Below are 8072 nucleotides of genomic sequence, written 5' to 3'. Positions count from 1 at the left end.
ATGAACGTGATGAAAACTAGCTTGACGATATTCCCATGTGTCCTCCGGAGTGCTTTTCTCTATATAAGAGTTTGTCCAGGCTTGTCCTTTGCTACAAAAAGGATTGGGCCACCTTGCTGCACTTTATTTACTTTTGTCACTTGTTGCTCGTTACAAATTATCCTATCACAAAACTATCTGTTACCACTTATTTCAGTACCTGCAGAGAATACCTTGCTGGAAACCGCTTATCATTTCCTTCCGCTCCTCGTTGGGTTCGACACTCTTACTTATCAAAAGGACTACGATAGATCCCCTATACTTGTGGGTCATCAAGACTCTTTTCTGGCGCCGTTGCCGGGGAGTGAAGCGCCTTTGGTAGGTGGAATTTGGTAAGGAAAAATTTATATAGTGTGCTGAAATTTACTGTCACTTGTTACTATGGAAAGTAATGCTCTGAGGGGCTTGTTCGGGGTATCTTCACCCCGACCAGTAGAGCAAAGAGTTGCTCCTGAACCTACTGAAAATGAAAATGAAAATGTCTGCTTTGAAATTCCTTCGGGTATGATAGAAAAACTGCTAGCTACTCCTTTTTTAGGAGATGGAACAAAACATCCTGATGAGCATCTAATATATGTGGATGAAGTTTGTGGATTATTTAAGCTTGCAGGTGTACCCGGAGATGTTGTTAATAAGAAGGTCTTCCCTTTATCTTTGAAGGGAGACGCACCGACATGGTATAGGCAATGTGATGATATAGGGTCTTGGAACTACAAACGATTGAAATTGGAATTTCATCAGAAGTTTTATCCTATGCATCTTGTTCATCATGATCGCAATTACATATATAATTTTTGGCTTCGCGGAGGAGAAAGCATCGCTCAAGCTTGGGGGAGGCTTAAATCAATGTTATATTCATGCCCCAATCATGAGCTCTCAAGAGAAATGATTATTCAAAATTTTTATGCTCGGCTTTCTGATAACAATCGCACCATGCTTGATACTTCTTGTGCTGGCTCTTTTATGATGAAGACTATTGAATTCAAATGGGATTTATTGGAAAGAATTAAATGCAACTCTGAAGATTGAGACCTGGACAAAGGTAAGGAGTCAGGTATGACACCTAGTTTTGATTGTGTTTAATCTTTTATGGATACCGATATTTTTCGTAAATTTTGCACTAAATATGGACTTGACTCTGAGATAGTAGCTTCTTTCTGTGAATCTTTTGCTACTTATGTTGATCTCCCCAAGGAGAAGTGATTTAAATATCATCCTCCCATAGAAGTAAAAGTAGCTTCACCTATTAAAGTTGCAGAAAAGATTGTCACTTATATTGATCCTATTGTTCCTTCTGCTTATGTTGAGAAACCACCTTTCCCTATTAGGATAAAGGATCATGGTAAAGCTTCAAATCTAGTTCGTAAAAGCAATAATAAAACATATACACCTCCTGAGCAAGTTAAAGTTGAACCTAATATTACTATTGTTAAAGATCTATTGTCTGATAATATTGATGGGCATGTTATTTATTTCCGTGATGAAACTGCTAGAATTGCTAAACCTTGTGCTACAGATAAACCTAGACCTGTGGTAGGCATGACTGTTATTTCTGTTAAAATAGGAGATCATTGTTATCATGGCTTATGTGATATGGGTGCCAGTGCTAGTGCAATACCTATTAGCCTATATAGAGAAATCATGCATGATATTGCACCTGTTGAGTTAGAAGATATTGATGTCACAATTAAACTTGCCAATAGAGATACTATTTCACCAATGGGAATTGTTAGAGATGTTGAAGTCTTGTGTGGGAAAACTAAATATCTTGCTGATTTTCTTGTTCTTGGTTCCCCACAAGATAGCTTTTGTCCCATTATATTTGGTAGACCCTTCTTGAACACTGTTAATGCTACCATAGATTACAAGGGAGATGTTGTTACTATCGGTTTAGATGATATGACTCATGAATTTAATTTCTCTAAATTTAGTAGACAACACCATGAAGAAGAATTACCTAGTAAGGATGAAATTATTGGTCTTGCTTCTATTGCCGTACCTCCTAGTGATCCTTTAGAACAATACTTGCTAGACCATGAAAATGACATGTTTATGAATGAAAGAAGGGAATTAGATGAAGTATTCTTTAAACAGGAACCTATTCTGAAAAACAATTTACCTGTTGAAATCCTAGGGGATCCTCCTCCACCCAAGGGTGATCCCGTGTTTGAGCTTAAACCGTTACCTAATACTCTTAAATATGCTTATCTTGATGAGAAAAAGATATCGCTTGTTATTATTAGTGCTAACCTTTCAGAGCATGAGGAAGAGAGATTGTTGAAAACTCTGAAGAAGCACCATGCTGATATTGGGTATACTCTTGATGATCTTAAGGGCATTAGTCCCACTCTATGTCAACATAAAATTAATTTGGAAGAAGATGCTAAACCAGTTCATGATCATCAACGTCGGCTGAATCCTAAAATGAAAGAAGTGGTAAGAAAGGAAATACTAAAGCTCCTTGAGGCAGGTATAATCTATCCCGTTGTTGATAGCCAGTGGGTAAGCCCTGTCCATTGTGTCCCTAAGAAGGGAGGTATTACTGTTGTTCCTAATGATAAAGATGAATTGATCCCTCAAAGAATTATTACAGGTTATTGGATGGTAATTGATTTCCACAAATTAAATAAGGCTACTAAAAGGATAATTACCCCTTAACTTTTATCGATCAAATGCTAGAAAGATTATCCAAACATACACATTTTTGCTTTCTAGATGGTTATTCTGGTTTCTCTCAAATACCTGCGTCAGCCAAAGATCAATCAAAGACTACTTTTACATGCCCTTTTGGTACTTTTTGCTTATAGACGTATGCCTTTTGGTTTATGTAATGCACCTGCTACCTTTCAAAGATGCATGATGGCTATATTCTCTGAATTTTGTGAAAAGATTTGTGAGGTTTTCATGGACGACTTTTCCGTCTATGGGTCTTCTTTTGATGATTGCTTGAGCAACCTTGATCGAGTTTTGCAGAGATGTGAAGAAACTAATCTTGTCTTGAATTGGGAAAAGTGCCACTTTATGGTTAATGAAGGCATTGTCTTTGGGCATAAAGTTTCTGAAAGAGGTATTGAAGTTGATAAAGCCAAGGTTGATGCTATTGAAAAGATGCCATGTCCCAAGGACATCAAAGGTATAAGAAGTTTCCTTGGTCATGCCAGATTTTATAGGAGGTTTATTCAGGACTTCTCAAAAATCTCTCGGCCTCTGACTAATTTATTACGAAAAGATATACCATTTGTCTTTGATGATGATTGTGTAGAAGCATTTGAAATACTTAAGAAAGCATTGATCTCTGCACCTATTGTTCAGCCACCTGATTGGAATTTACCCTTTGAAATTATGTGTGATGCTAGTGATTATGCTGTAGGTGTTGTTCTAGGGCAAAGAGTTGATAAGAAATTAAATATTATTCAATATGCTAGTAAAACCTTAGACAATGCTCAAAGAAATTATGCTACTACTGAAAAAGAATTGTTAGCGGTTGTATTTGCTTGTGATAAGTTTAGACCTTATATTGTTGATTCTAAAGTAACTATTCACATTGATCATGCTGCTATTAAATATCCTATGGAAAAGAAAGATGCCAAACCTAGACTTATTAGATGGGTTCTCTTGCTCCAAGAATTTGATTTGCATATTGTTGATAGAAAGGGAGCTGAGAACCCCGTTGCAGACAACTTATCTAGGTTAGAAAATGTGCTGGATGACCCACTTCCTATTGATGATAGCTTTCCGGATGAGCAATTAAATTTCATAAATGCTTCTCATACTGCTCCATGGTATGCTGATTATGCTAATTACATTGTTGATAAGTTTATACCACCTAGTTTCACATACCAGCAAAAGAAAAAATTCTTCTATAATTTGAGGCATTACTTTTGGGATGACCCACATCTTTATAAAGAAGGAGTAGATGGTGTTATTAGACGTTGTGTACCTGAGCATGAACAGGAACAGATCCTATGCAAGTGTCACTCCGAAGCTTATGGAGGACACCATGCTGGAGATAGAACTGCCCACAAGGTACTGCAATCTGGTTTTTATTGGCCTACTCGCTTCAAGGATGCCCGTAAGTTTGTACTATCTTGTGATGAATGTCAAATAATTGGTAATATTAGTAGACATCAAGAAATGCCTATGAATTATTCACTTGTTATTGAACCATTTGATGTTTGGGGCTTTGACTATATGGAACCCTTTCCTTCCTCTAATGGATATACACATATTTTAGTTGCTGTTGATTACGTTACTAAGTGGGTAGAAGCTATTCCAACTAGTAGTGCTGATCATAACACTTCTATTAAAATGCTTAAAGAAGTTATTTTTCCAATATTTGGAGTCCCTAGATATTTAATGACTGATGGTGGTTCACATTTTATTCATGGTGCTTTCCGTAAAATGCTTGCTAAATATGATGTTAACCATAGAATTGCATGTCCTTATCACCCACAGTCTAGTGGTCAAGTAGAATCGAGTAATAGAGAACTCAAATTAATTTTGCAAAGGACTATCAATAGCTCTAGAAAGAATTGGTCCAAGAAACTTGCTGATGCATTATGGGCCTATAGAACTGCATATAAAAATTCTATGGGTATGTATCCGTATAAAATGGTCTATGGAAAAGCATGTCACTTACCTCTCGAACTAGAACACAAGGCTTATTGGGCTATTAAAGAACTCAATTATGATTTTAAACTTGCTGGTGAGAAGAGGTTATTTGATATTAGCTCACTTGATGAATGGAGAACCCAAGCCTACGAAAATGCCAAGTTGTTTAAAGAAAAAGTTAAAAGATGGCATGACAAAAGGATACAAAAGCGTGAGTTTAATGTAGGTGACTATGTATTGCTATACAACTCTCGTTTAAGATTTTTTGCAGGAAAACTTCTCTCTAAATGGGAAGGTCCTAGCGTTATCGAGGAGGTCTATCGTTCCGGTGCCATAAAAATCAACAACTTCGAAGGCACAAATCCGGAGGTGGTGAACAGTCAAAGAATCAAACACTATATCTCAGGTAATCCCATAAATGTTGAAACCAATGTTATTGAAACCGTAACCCCGTAGGAATACATAAGGGACACTTTCCGGAACGTTTCAGACTCCGAAAAGGAATAGGTATGTGGTACGGTAAGTAAACCGAATACAAAATAGTTTTTAAGGCAATATTTCTCCGTTTTGGAATATTTAGAAAAATAGAAAAATAAGAAGCAGTCCGGGAAGGACACGAGGCCTCCACGAGGGTGGAGGGCGCGCCCTACCCTACTGGGCGCGCCCCTACCTCGTGGGCACCTCGTGTGCTCGCCGGACTCCATTTTCGTACACGACACGTATTTTGGTCGGTAAAAATTCATTATATAATCTCCCGGGGGTTTTGACTCCCGTATCACGCAAAAATCTCCTGTCTTTGTTTTGAGCTGTTTTTCTGACAGATCTAGATTATCATGACGTCTGCAAGTGCTCCCAAGGACAATTTCTTCGAGAAGGTCATCAACCCTTACCTCGCGGAGGTGGAGCGACACCCTCAAAGCATTGTGATGCGTGATGGGTTGCTGCACATCCGTGATGCTAAGGGACCGAAGGGGACCGAAAGCGTGGAGACGAGGTTCGAAGCAATGGAGCAACAAGTTTTCAAGTGTCAGGGGATGGTGGAGCATGGACTCAACTCCAACCACATGATGACCGCAGTGTTCACCAACAAACACAAGCTGCATGCCGACAATATCGGGGAGACCATCTTCAAGCTTCACGAGAAAATCGAGCAACTTCAAGCTCAAATCTATGACCTGCAAAACCAAAACTGTGAGTATGAATATAGATTCAAAAGGATGAGTTTGGCTGCAAATTTGAGGATCCCGGAGACTCGGTCATCCTTCTATGATGGTGAGCCTATGCCTTGAAAGAAGGACGACAAGCATACACCATCAACAAAATCACCGCCGTCTCCACCAACAAAGAAGAATTGAGTATCTGGTATGGGCACTCCACTTGGCAACTGCCAAGCTTGGGGGAGTGCCCCGGTATCGTATCACCATCACTTTTATCTTTACCTTTTTTCTTAGTTCGATCCTTTTGGTAATATCTTGATCTAGTAGAATAAAAGTTCTTAGTATGATCTAGTTGTGAGTTTTGCTTTATAATCCTTCTATGTAATCGAGTCCATGAGCTATATAATAAAGATTAGTCATGATCCTAAAAATAGTCAAGGGCTTGATTATTTTGCCATGATCCTAAAGAAATAAAAGAAAAAAGAAAGAATAAAAAGAAACAAAGAGATCATGTGAGTCTTATGGACAGTAATGAGCTCACATAGAAAAAGTATGATGAATAAAAGTTGTTGAGAGTTGACAAACATAGTTTTGGTCATCGTTGCAATTAATAGGAAGTAATAAAGAAAGAAATGTCTTCACATATAGATATACTATCTTGGACATCTTTTATGATTGTGAGCACTCATTAAAATATGACATGCTAAAGAGTTGACATTGGACAAGGAAGACAACGTAATGGGTTATGTTTTCTTACATCTGAGATAAATTATATTGTCATGGATCATCCAACATGGTTGAGCTTGCCTTTCCCCCTCATTCTAGCCATATTCATCGCACTAAGTAGAGATACTACTTGTGCTTCCAAATACCCTTAAACCAGTTTTGCCATGAGAGTCCACCATACCTACCTATGGATTGAGTAAGATCCTCCAAGTAAGTTGTCATCGGTGCAAGCAATAAAAATTGCTCTCTAAATATGTATGACTTATTAGTGTGGGAGAAAATAAGCTTTATACGATCGTGTGATATGGAAGAAATAAAGGCGACAGACTGCATAATAAAGGTCTATATCACAAGTGGCAATATAAAGTGATGTTCTTTCGCATTAAGATTTTGTGCATCCAACCATAAAAGCGCATGACAACCTCTGCTTCCCTCTGCGAAGGGCCTATCTATTACTTTTATCTCCTACCTGCATAAGAGTCATGGTGATCTTCACCCTTCCTTTTTACATTTTATACTTTGGCAAGCACAGTATGTTGGAAAGATCCTGGTATATATGGCTAATTGGATGTGAGTTTTCATGAACTATTACTGCTGACATTACCCTTGAGGTAAAACATTGGGAGGCAAAACTATAAGCCCCTATCTTTCTCTGTGTCCGATTAAAACTCCATACCCATAAGAATTGCATGAGTGTCAGCAATTGTGAAAGACTATATGATAGTTGAGTATGTGGACTTGCTGAAAAGCTCTTATATATTGACTCTTTCCTATGTTATGATAAATTGCAATTGCTCCAATGACTGAGATTATAGTTTGTTAGTTTTCAATGAAGTTTACAATTCATACTTGAAATTGTGATTGAATTATTACTCTAGCATAAGAAATCATATGTCAAGAATTATATAAGTTGTTGTTCTAAGAATGATCATGATGCCCTCATGTCCGTATTTTATTTTTATCGACACCTCTATCTCTAAACATGTGGACATATTTTTCGATTTCGGCTTTTCGCTTGAGGACAAGCGAGTTCTTTGCTAGGGGGAGTTGATACGTCCATTTTGCATCATGCTTTTATATCGATATTTATTGCATTATGGGCTGTTATTACACATTATGTCACAATACTTATGCCTATGCTCTCTTATTTTACAAGGTTTACATAAAGAGGGAGAATGCCGACAGCAGGGATTCTAGGCTGGAAAAAGAGCAAATATTAGAGACCTATTTTGCACAGCTCCAAAAGTCCTGAAACTTCACGGAAGACGTTTCCCAAATATATAAAAAATACTAAGAGCAAGAACTTCACCAGGGGGGCCACACCCTGCCCACGAGGGTGGGGGGCGTGCCCTACCCCCCTGGGCGCGCCTCCCTACCCCGTGGGCCCCCTGGTGGCCCTCCGGTGACCATCTTCTGCTATATGAAGTCTTTCGATGGGAAAAAATAGCAAGCCATCTTCTCAGACGAAACTCCGCCGCCACGAGGCGGAACCTTGGCGGAACCAATCTAGGGCTCTGGCGGAGCTGTTCTGCCGGGGAA

This window comes from Triticum aestivum, chromosome 1A, assembly GCF_018294505.1.
Source record: "Triticum aestivum cultivar Chinese Spring chromosome 1A, IWGSC CS RefSeq v2.1, whole genome shotgun sequence".
NCBI lineage: Eukaryota > Viridiplantae > Streptophyta > Magnoliopsida > Poales > Poaceae > Triticum > Triticum aestivum.
Note: the sequence above shows the minus strand (reverse complement) of the source record.